This window comes from Channa argus, chromosome 19, assembly GCF_033026475.1.
Source record: "Channa argus isolate prfri chromosome 19, Channa argus male v1.0, whole genome shotgun sequence".
Taxonomy (NCBI): domain Eukaryota; kingdom Metazoa; phylum Chordata; class Actinopteri; order Anabantiformes; family Channidae; genus Channa; species Channa argus.
The window spans coordinates 19,379,515-19,392,186 of NC_090215.1; the positions used below are offsets into that span (position 1 = coordinate 19,379,515).

General features: G+C 38.8%; 1 pseudogene; it reads right to left on the minus strand.

Moving 5' to 3' along the window:
* Positions 1–7,522: 7,522 nt before the first annotated feature.
* On the minus strand, positions 7,523–9,491 carry LOC137104341 (uncharacterized; annotated as a pseudogene).
* Between the last annotated feature and the right edge of the window lie 3,181 nt (positions 9,492–12,672).

The window sequence follows — 12,672 nt, forward strand, 5'->3', positions numbered from 1 at the left end:
ACGTCTCCTCTTTGCTGCTGAGTTCACAGGTGTATGTTCTCCCCTGATGTGAAGATAAACCCTGTAGGATGAGGCTTCCAGACTCAGACAAATTCTTCACATGTAGCCTCCACTGCTCTGACACTGTGTAGTTGTGACCGGTCCAGTTCAGGATGATCTGATTGCGGTCAAATCGCCAGATGAGGCTGAATCCTGTCCGTGACTTGTTTGAGACGGTGCAGGGGACTGAGATTTCACTGCTGGAACCACTGAGAGAAGCTGGAATGATATAAAGTGAGAGGAGTTTTTGTTTGACCACGAGCGTCTGCAATTCAGTTCAATAGTTGTCAAGATATTTGAGTTTGGACCAAACTGGTGCTTTGATCTTTAGATGCGTTTTGCTAGTTCCATCCCAGCTGCAGAATTTACAGTACAAATATTACAACTATTAACCTGATGTTCAGTATCTGTAGTTTACTTGACATTTCAATAGTTAGACTCACACATGTGTCTCAGAGTCGCTCTCCTGCTGTTTCTGCGAGTGCTGATGCTGCAGCTGTGGTCCACATCAGGAACATGGTCTGAAAGTATCAGAGAGCTGCTGATGTTGTAGAGCTGCTGCTCAGTCTGCTGGACTCTGGTTGTGTTCTTGAAGGTGGATGGAGGGTTGGTGGACCAGGTGATCTCAGGTTCAGGGTAGATCCCCTCTGAGCTGCAGGTGATCCTGTTTCCCACCTGCTCAATGTGGATTTTACTGACTGGAGCTGGAAAAAAAACAGCATCAAGATACAAACTATTTTAGAAATAATGTAATAAAAATTTTTTCATTGAAAACAAAAAACAAAACTGAGCCATATACATAGTTTTCAGTATTACTGTGTGTCTCATACCGTCCACCTTTAGGTTGATAAATACATTCCTGGTTCCTCTGTTGGTGCTGGTGTGACATCTGTATCTGCCCTGGTCCTGAACCTGGACCCCTGTCAGCTGCAGTGAACCGTTTCCTCTGGAGATCTGGTCCTTGAACAGTGACGTCCTTTTCCTGAAGCGCTGGTCCTGTAAGGCGAGTTGGTCCTGGCTGTGGTAGAAGGAGTGGACATTAATGTCTCCTGGAATCTGAATCCAGTGGATGATCTCTTCACTTCCTGCCTGGAAGCTGCACGGTAAGATGCAGCTTTTCATGAAATCACAGGAGACGTCAGTGTCTGTAAGACATCAAATTAAAAGACAACATTAAGGTTAAAGTGAATTCATGCCTCCTGCTGCTTTTCTTGGTTTGATTAACTTCCTTCTGTGTGCAAGCTGCTCCACAGCAGCATCCTGCCTATTTACTTATTTGGAAATGTTGGAACAATCTTTGTTTTCCTCTTCTTGCCATCTTAAAATAAGGGGATGCATTTGTTTTTGCACCACATTGTCCCTATAAAGGAGCCACAGTACTGCAAACACTGCAAAAAATAAAACCCATATATTCCAGATAAACAACCAAACGAAAACCAGCAAACAGATCTAAAAAGTCTACATACTGTGTGCAAAACTTGTCCTAAATGTTTAAAGGAAGACAGGAAAGTGCTGAAGTCGATTGGTTTCTCTCGGACACTTTATGTGCTGCATCGCTAGAATTTATTGACCCTGAAAGATAATTAGAATGTGTTTGCTAACAGGCTGCAGTGAAATTCTCACTGACTACAATCAAAGATGCAGGTTAAAGTGAATCTTTAACAGATGAAAGAAAATCAAATTGTTTCATATAATTGCTTTTAAACACAACACATCTACAACTAAAGAGTCAGAGTTTTTGTTCTGCAAACCGGTCACATGTCTGAGGCACAAATATTGGGCCAAAGGTAACGTGGTTTTTAATCTTTCTTCTTTTCTTCCACAGTATACAGCTACAGTCACTTTACTGAAAGGAAGGATTCAGCTTAAATACTCTTCCAATGACGACTTCGGTCAGAGATGCTCATCTTCACCTTCCTTGTTAACAAATGGCGGCTCTTCAATCCGCGGCTCCTCTGATGTTCTTGTGCAAGACTCTGAAGCCCAACTCAGTTGTTCTCGGTGAGTCTTAGCTCCCCCATCAGTGTGAGATTGTGAGTGTGAATGGGTGAATGAGAAGCAGTGTAAAGCTCTTTGAGGGCCAAGAGGTAGAGAAGCACTATATAAGTGCAGACTGTTCACCATTAACAATAACCACTTATCATTACACTAAATTCCCTTATTCATAATTTACAAACAGTACAGACACGATCAATGTTTGCTGCACAGCTGATCCTAGTGTCAGTCTTTACAGGGCTTAAAGTCTGTACAACTACAGCTTTTAATTGTTGGTATGTTATCATTTATTTAATATGCTCCATTCATTTACGAAGTGAAATTGCACAAATATGTCAAAGTGAAGTCAAATCCCCTACTAAGTGTTTTAGCCTGTGTCCATGCTGCTCTCTGAATAACTGCTTGTGTGCCGTTTCCTGCAGCAAAAAAAAAGGAACCTCTGGGGCAATCGGCTGCCAGAAGCACAGATGTTGGGACACAAACTAAAAATATCAAACCGCCAGCAACACTGGCAGATTTAGAACAACTTTATTTTTTATATGACCAACGTGTTCATCAGAGTCTTTTAAAAGCACAGAGGAAAAAGGCATTTAAATAGAATTAGGTGTGGAAAGAAAATAAACTGCTCATATCAATCATATAGGAAAACCAGAAAAACCCATCAACCATTCAAATGGCCAGTGATATTACTGTAAAAACAGTAAAAGGAAAATGGATATAAAAAGGATAAAAACATATTTATTTAAAAAAAATCAATAGTTTTGAACGTACAATGTAAAAAATATAATTTAAATTTTTCTTTCCGCACCCAAAGATATTTCTAAATTCTATTTTTACTCTGTGCTTGTAAAGACCCTGATGGAGGCCGAAACATGTTGGTCATATAACAAAACAGTCATGAAGTAGAATCTGTAAGTGTTGCCGGCCGTTTGATCTTTGCAGCTAAAAACATAACAGGCCTTCAGGTTGAGGGTGAAGTGACCCTTTACCAAAAATCTGACTCCTCTGTATCATAGACCAAATATAGTCAAAGTGGGCCGACACGCAGGCCGTACTGGTCTTATCACGGTGTGTCTGTATGGTGCTGAGTTTGACCTGCCTGCTGAGATCTGCATTCACTGTGCAGAAGCACATCCAGCTACAGCCTCCAAACGTTCTGTGTTGCCTCCCTGTCTCAGAAACGGGGACATATAAAGCAGAGCAGAGCCAGTTCTTCCTGCACTGACAGCTGGGCCAGAGCTGGTCCCTGCTGACTCACACATTATTCACTAGTGCAGTGAGGTTACAACCATCCACTTGGATTAAACCAGGTGCAAAAAACGAAATATTGCTCCAGGAGAAGCACAGACCTTTGCATTCATGTTTTCTCCTTGTTATGTGATTTGTGTGGCTCTTTAATTCTGTGCGTCCTCACTTTCTTTCCAGCTCTCTGGACATTTTATTGGTGGTCCACAGGAAAACAGCCTGAATGCCTGTCTACTACCATTAAGCAGTTAGTGATCACTAAAACCTGAGCCTGCCTCCCTCCATACACTTCATTTGTTCCCCCACTGCTTATCAGGTTTCAGTAAGCAGCACATTTGTTCATGGAAGCTGAACATAGATGTTAAGTAATTGCTCCTAGTCTCCGTTTGAAAGCAACATCAAATTAATACTGACATACAAAATATGAAAATAGAAACCATGTGATGGGGGACACACAGTGACATCTGATGCTGAGAAATGATCAGTGATTTCAGTAGATCAGTAATTTTAAAAACGCAACAATGATTTACATGTTTTAACATAACTAGCACTGATCCACAGGGAGAAAAAAAGTCACGTGCTTTTGCTTTTAATACTCAAAGTAAATTATAAACCATGTAGTTGTTACTTTTGCTTAAGTACAAACGTCAGTGTGGAGTCCTTTTCAATTTCCGTATTTTCTGTGTTTCACCACTTTCCCAACATACGTCTGTGGATTTGAAATATTACCACTAAAACGAGCGTAAATATAACTGATGTTGAACAGTTTCCAGAGCCAAGCATCCAGATAAAAATGCTCTAGAAAAGTATAGAAGTGATTGTGATGAAACTCCATCCAGATCAGCAGTGATCTGTATCTGTATGATTTAATAATTTCACTGCTCATTGGAAAACTTTAAGGATTAAGCAGATGTTCCTAATAAAGTGATCAGTTCAGATCACAGCAGATCTGCTCACCGCTACTTTATTAACGTCCATAACCTGCTTATTAATTCTGAGCAGGGAAATCGAAGGATTCTGTTACAATTATTTAGCTGATTTATTCTGCGTTTATTGTTTTTAAAAAGTCATGTTTTTATGAATCATAGAGTGGCTCCAATGTCCGTTGAGTGTGTGTGGGGGGTTGAAATAGGCCTAAATTTCTGCAATAATAACGGAGTGTATGTGGAAAAAGATGTGATTTTAAAACCGTAACTTCTGTACTTTTACTGTGAGACAAAAGGACAAAGGTTTGTGAGGAGAACTGACTAAAAATTCTTCTCTTACCTCCTCGGACCAAAGTCCACAACCACAGGACAAAGAACAAGACTAGAGAAAATCCGGTCATCGCCCAAATCCCGAGAAGACACAGACGCTGGTGTTCAAACCTCCTGTTGTGGCCTCCGTTAGTCCTGTAGGTCTAAAACCTGGTGGGTTTTTGTTGAAGGAAAAAGGAACAAATCCTTTCAGCTCGTTTGTTTTCATTTTTGTCAAAATAGGTATTTTCAGAGAAAAGGTCCGTGTCGCTACAAGCGCCCGAGAGGACGCAGATGTAGTGACGCAGGGCGGGGAAGCGAGGGGACGGATTCACTGACCTTTATGGAAAAAAACTGACACACAAAAAAAAGAGGAATAAAACCCAGAGTTCAGACAAAACTTTCTGTTTTGATGAAATGTTTCAAGGAAGATTTAAAGCCGTTTAATCCGATTGTGGAGGAGAAACGTTTCTCTGGTGGATTTTATTAGTCAAATACCTGAATCTAGATCCACACAAACGATAACTGCACTAAACAGATCAGCACAGCATGTAAGTGAAGGGGCCACAATCATTGCATGTTCACACTAACAATTTCTGTTTATGATTAATTCTGTTGGTCATTTATTCACTAATGTCTGTTTTTATACTAATTGAACATATTTAGTTTTGGACTGTTGGTCAGAGCAAATCATTCTGTTAAAACCATAACCTAAACTATTTGGAGTAAACGAGTCTGTCTAATCTGAAAAGCATTAGATCAATGGTAAAAAACAATCCCAGCCAGAAGCCTCAGGATGCAGTAATACTTGAGAAAAATTAACCTGTAAACCAAGTAAGGAGCTTATTATATATTAATGACATTCAATCTATGCCACTGTACATAGTAATAATTCAGGTAAATCTATTTGGATGATATTATACTGTAATTTGTTATAGACATTAAGATCATAGTCCCAGCTTCTTCATTACTGTTAAAGGAACCAAGCACAAACTCGTTCATGTAAATCTGTTCATATAATGAAGCATATAAAGTACAACTACTTCATAAAATGGAAGAATAGATGGACCAATATCTGAAACTTTATTGGTGAAATCAAAATGCAGTAGTGACATCAAGTGATGACAAAAGAGAAAAGATTTAAAAAAATAAAATAAATAATAGAGTAATACTAAATAATTTAAGCTTCAGGACATGAGCCAGATCAGGAACAACAAGCTGCACTTTATGATTGTGCTACAAAAACACCTAACGGATGTTACAGACATTAGTCGGACACAGAGAAAGACTTTTAAAACTGGCAACCCTGCTGTAACAAGGGGACATTTGGGGGGGAAAAAACAAGCAAAGGTCACTTTAACGTCACCAGAATAAGTGTAATTTGCACATAAAGTGTCAAGTGTAGCCCTGTCATGCTAAGAGTTGTTTTGACCATATAAATAAAATGTTCTTTACAAAAGTTTTTGTTCTTCTTTTAGTGTCGTTCTGCAAATGATCAGGTGATGATGAATCTGCAACATGTAAATTATTATAATTAGAGTAAGATCTACTCAACTGATGCATGTAGCTCCTTTTTTCACATCAGTAAAAATGATTCCTTCACAGCTGTGTTTCATCAGTAAAATCTTAGCAGTGACAATAACTCTGCCTTTAAGAAAAGTCCTGGATGTCCTGGTTCTTTTCCTCCAAGTCATCATACTGTTACCACTCTTTTATATCGAGCACTATATTGTTGCTGTGCTGCCTAGATGCTAAATCTGTGTCATGGCTGTGTAGCTACCTTTCTTCTAATCTCATCTGCAGGACAGTAGTGACTGTAACAAACAACACTTTTCTGATTGGACTTTAATGTCTTCTCCTTAGATTTTTGTTGCCTTGTACAGCACCAAGCCTCAGTACTGCACCTCACTACTCTTCTGTGGGAACGGGAGCAAATTTCTGCAGCAGGGTGGAAAATTAGCGGAAAAGCTTGAAACCAAGCTGCTGCTTGTAGGTGTGACTCACAGGAGACTCACCCCGACAGATATATCACATATATTGTAGAATTCAAACGACTGATTCATTGTCTCCACAGGAGAAAGATAACTGGAGTGGGATCGCTCGCACCGTGGACCGTCTCTGCCTCTTCCTCGTTACTCCGGTGATGACCTTCGGCACCATCATCATCTTCCTGATGGGGAATCTACAACCACCCTCCACATCTGCCCTTTCAAGGAGACCCACACAACTACAGAGAGGATAACCCACGGCTGCTGCTGTAACAGGGACACACACACACACACAGACAGTTGTATATTTAACACTATCTATTTTGTTGCTTCTCAATTATTTCTCTTTTAACTTTCCCAGACACATGTAGTGGCTTTTTTTCTTATTTTATTTTATTTTTTGAAGTGATCTACATCCGTATATTATTCCCTCTTTTTTTTTCTGTGTGGTTTGAATAAACATCTACTTTGATTTACATTTGTTCTGACTGTTTACATCTTCTCCTATAGTGAGTCATCTAAGGTAAGTAGATGTAGCAATCTGTTTAATTTAGGTTTCAGCAGCTGTAGCTGATTATTTGCACCTTTTGCTTTTGTCATATTCTTCAAGTTATTAGAGATGCAATAACATAAATGTAGCAGGAGCTAATTTATTGTCTCCTGTGAGTCTCACCTACAAGCAGCAGTAGCAGCATTTAGAGAATAAAATGTAATAATAAAGGAACAATACACTAGATGTTTAGTGAATCCTTGTCTCAGAGTTCCATTATATTAAATAATAATGTGATTAATAATAATACTTAAAATTTATATAGTTCTTTCTGACACTTGAACACCAGTGGAAGACAAAGCAATAAGTTGATTGCTTGAGAGTTACTCTTAAAGATTCTCCACCTCACTATTAATCACTTGAGAAACGTCTTGATGCTTTGCAGATTGTTCTGGAGTTTTTTTTGAAGCTTGATAAATGCAGTTGCAACATTTATAATTTAGCTAAAAACATTATATGCATCCATTCAGTATCTGTACCACTTATTCAATTCAACTTTATTTATATAGCACAGATTCACAACAAAGTCATCTCAGGGCACTTTACAGAATAAAGTCAAGATTATAAAGATGTATAGAGAGAACCCAACAATTCCCCCTTAAACAAGCCCTAGGCAACACTGGAGAGAAAAATCTCCCTTTAATCTCCTTTTCTTTCTCCAAACAAACTCATTTAAAAATAATAATCAATGTTACAGGAGAAACTAAAGTGCATTTCATTTGTTTCGTACTCGTTCACCAGTGGGAAGTTTTGTTTTGTTTTATCTTAGTAAAAGTTTGATGTTGAATTACAATTATTCCATAAAAATAATACAAAAAAATAAATTAATAGTATCAGTGCTAAAACTCAAACAGCGTAGTTCAAATGTTTTTGGCCTTTTACTTTGTGAAGTGCTGGAAACTGCAAAGAGCTTTTGTTGTGTTGGCCTTTAATGCTCAATGTGATTGTGTGGTCTGGAAAAGCAGCTTGTCGGCATCAACTGTCCTAAAAAGACAGTCGATACGTCTGCACCACAGAATTACGTCCTTTTTATTCATTTATAGCCATTTGACTTGAAATGACTGACTCAGTTTAATTAAAAAAGACACTTCAGGTGTCTACATAAACTAGTGTTTAGCAAAACGTTCAGCCGTGTACTAAAAGCCCCAAATCAGCAGCAGTGTACACAACCAAGGTTAATCTGTAAAACAAAAAGGGAATTTAAATTGTAAAGTGAAAGTCAGACTAATTTCAGTTTCATAATGAAAAAATATGTCACCCAATGGAGCTGGATGATGTTTTATTAATACGCAGACAAATAACTATAGCTGCAGCTGCAGTCACCAAATATTAGTAGAAATATCATTGTTGGTTTTAGTGTCAATGATCAATTTAGAAAATGACCAAAGAACTTAGGATACAAATAAAAACATATCATTTGTATAGACTTAACCCTTGTATTATGTTGAAAAAAAATCACTGATTATGTTGTTAATCCACTCAGAACTGTCAAAAAACTGGGTTAAAACAACAGCAACTTTATTTTCCATTAGATCAATATTTAAAAAACAGACATACAATACAATTAGAAATTCCAGAACTATTTGTAAGAACTATTTTTAGTTAAAGTTTGACCTTCTTCACAAACACATTTCTTTTTAACTTGCCCCACTTTCTGAGATTTTCAATGATGGACATAATGTAACTGTAGATGCAGATGTAATTCTTGCATTTCACACAAACGGTGCTTGTTTTACTGTCCTTTTGAGAGGGACAGTCCTGCCATCTCTTCCGTTTCTTTACACATGTATCCATTGGATCCATTGCAGATTGGTTGGATGGCACAAACTTGACCTTTTCTATGACGGCTGCAGCTGCTGGGGACCGAGCTGGCCTGGCTGGCCTCTGGATTTTGGGAGTGATAGAGCTGTTGCCCAGTTCTTCCAGGAAAAGCCGACGTTGGTGCAATTTGCTAGCATTTCATTGCTGGTTGATTTCGGTCCACGGGACATAGGCATTGTAAGCAGAAGCATCCACAATGTTGTAGAACATCACCAAGGGCCAACTTCTCTTGTCTTGTGCTGTGACTTTGTGTAGATTGTCAGCTCCTCCTTTGGTGGAGTTGTAGTCCAGGATCATTTGTGGCTTCTTGTCTTATATTGTGCTCAGAGATGCAGCTGTGTGCATTGTGCTCATGACAAGAACATTCTTGTTTTTCTTTGTGCAGCATAAAAAAAACTGTTGCTTTCTCGGTGAAAACAAATATTGAGGAATGCAGATATCTTCCCTTTCGACCCATTTATCCAGTAAATCTCTGATTGCAGCTAGTTTGTCTCTTTCACGTCGACCAGCTCTGTTGTCGCAGTTGTCAAATCGGATCACACGAGATATCATGTGAAATGTCTCCAGAGACATTGTTGCTCGAAAGATTTTTTTTTTTCTTTGGGTCTGAATGTCTATTCAGAGGCAAAATATAAATAATTAGGCAAGTTGAGGCTGTTCGGCATCTGATTTAGGCTGCAGCGTTACAGAGGAAGGAAAATGGTTGTTATTTCTTTTCTTCGTATGCAGTTTGTGCATTGAGTTCTGGCTCCTCGTACAAATGTCTCAGTGGGAGATTTGTTCCCATTATTTTACTACAGACACAGTTCAGAGCAGCACAGTGTGACTTCACGTTAGTGGAGCAGGTTCCAGTTCGTTATCAAGCCAGAAGTTTGCCTCCTCCTCCCATCTGACCTTGTCTGTTCTTACCATACTATTCTTCAACTTTGATCTGTGAATGAAACACAATTTGAACAGAATTAACGTCTGATTTATGCTTCTTTAGCATGAAGCAGTGATTCATTGATAACGAAAGTCAGGGCCAAAACAGGTTTAAACTAAGTGGTCGTTTTTAATAAAATGATGGGAAACACTGCACTGTAGTGAGCTGCCACATCCTGGGTAATTAATGGGAGGAACAGCTGATGGATGTTGCAGTTTGGGGGTAAAAGCTGATTTGCAGATATCAGCAGATACGATGTCTTGCTATTAAATCAGATTCAAGTACATGTTTTCTTAGATTTCTCTGTATTGTTCGCACCAGTTCTTCTTACCAAACTGTCTTAACTGCACAAACGTGCTTCAAATCTTTGATTCCGACTGACAAAATACCACCTGTTTGATTTGATCATTCCCATAATCAGCACACACAAAATGTTCGTGTGAGGCTCCTGCTCTGCTTCAATTAGGGAAACGTTTGTAGTAAGATAACTGACGATAACAAAGGTAAAGCTGAAGCCTTTAGTCTTAGGATCTAGGTACTGACAGTCTATTCCTCTCAAGAATTTTTAAAAAACTTTAATATTTTGAGAATTTTACTGTCCAGCAACTCATACTAGAAACCAAACTGTTCAGTACTTGGACTCACTCTGGGAAAAAGTGGCATCAGAACATCCCTACAAATAACCAGGGCTGTTTTCTCTCATCACCTCCCTTCACGGTAAAACACATCTGACATGATACAGCTTCCTGAAGTCTCCTCAGACATAGGAATTCCTCAGTTCAGACTTCTGTGCTTGGTTGGATGCTTCTACTGCCCCTTTGATATGATATGTTTCAGAGCACAGAGACACCGTTGTAGAGTTGTGTCTGAAAGTGTCATGATCTGACCCTCACACTCACTTCCTGCCCTGGACTTTTATTTTGTATCTCCTTTTCTCCACTTCCTGTCAGCAGTTAACTTCTACAGCTTCACCATTCGTCAACAGTCACAATTGTTTTCACCTGTTCACCTGCCTTTAAAACCCAGTTCTCCCCTTGGTTCCCCGTCGGATCACTGACTTTGTCACCTATACAACACACTGTTTTCTAGTTTACCTGTCTCATGGGTATTTTTTTTTTTTTTTTTTGGGAATCCCTGACTCTTGTTCCTGTGGACGTCTGTTATCAAGTTCTTGGTCTGAGGTTTGGTTACTGTTTTATTGTTTTTATTTGTAGCTCTGTCACACTGTCGCTGTAGTTGGTTAAATATCATCTGGATTGTTGTCTTGTTTCGCTTCCCCACCTGCTTTGTTACAGCGAGTCTTCTAGGTCTGGTCTTACTCTTGTTGTTTGTCACTTTATTTCCACTTGATCAGTGCCCACCCAGGTCTTGGGTTTTGTTTCCCCAGTAATCACTCAGTGTCGCTGTGCGTCTGCTTCCACGTTCACCCTCTTGGTTGAAGTTCTTTCTAGTTTATTCCTTTGATGTTCCATGTAATCAGTTAGTTTCTGGGTTCATGTAGTGGGTTGTGTCTCTGTATTGCTGTCTGTTGGTCTGGTCCCCGTAGTTTTATCCTTCACTTCTTGTTGTGCTTTAATATTAAAGATTCCCCTTCATCATACATCCCTCTCTCTGTTACTTTTGGGTCCACATATAAAAGGTTAGTCACAGTGAAATACTCATCGTGAGATCAGTTAATTTATACTAATTTACTGTAACCTGTGCAAGTTTTACAGAGCAGCAACACTATTTTATACAGTATAACAAATTACTACTACTTACTATTCACTTTGAAGAGAGAAACCTCACCAATGCTCCTGCTCCTGTAGATTTCTAACACACACATTCTCATCAGTACAAATGATATATACAAATCTTAATTAGCAGTTGAAGGCAGAATCTTACCTTTTTACAGGTGTAGTACACAACTAGTGGTGGTAATACTGCAACCAAAATGAGTACAACCACCAGACCTACAATAAAGCCTGTGTGACTCCCTGAGACAGAAGAACAAGCAGGTGATGAAACCAATTTATGCAACTGTAACCATTAAACTGTGGTGAAAGTCCTGCAAATTCATTCAAGTACTATGCTTTAGTTAAATTTGGCCTTACTTTGTACATACTTTATATTTTACCATGTTACTCTTTTAGTTATCTGAAAAATTCAGTAATTAGCCCACAAACAGTGCAGTAAAAGTACCACTTCATAACTTTATGTTGAGTTACAATGTACATGCTCTAAAGTGTTTTTAAGCATTGCTGCATTTGATGTCTCTAGTTTTGGTTTCACGACAAATTGAGTGGTGTGAGACTTAAACAATTCTTCCTTATGTTCCCTTCATGAAAGAGGAAGTGTTTACTGTGAACTGGTTTAAACCTGAATGTCCCATAAACCTCAGAAGGCCTCTCTGTTTCCTTCCTGGGATCCAGAGGTGGAGGATGACTCTGTTTTGCACCTCATTACTAAAAGCTACACAACTGGAGCTGCAGCAGTAACATTATTCAATTTCAGTTAATCCCAATGGAATTTAGTCAAAAATTAGCGCTTTTATTTGGATACTTATGTAGGAAATAGATCTACATTTTGACACTTTACCCCAAAGCTACTTACAAGTAAAGCAAACAGAAGGAGAAGAGATTGAAAGCCAACAACCAGGAGAGGAAGTGTTTGTGTTGTCAGATGGTAACTGACTTATAAGGAAGTTGCAGAGCAAAAAAGTTGCAACAGTTTCTAAATGTGTGAGTGAAGCTGCTGAGTAGAATTTAGAATAAATAATTGATATGTAATGATGCAGAGGAGTATTTGCAGAACTTTAAGAGCCTCTACAAATGCTGCAGAAAGTAGAAAGGACGTCAAGAAGTGGGGCTACAAATAAAAATGTATTGATCTCACCTT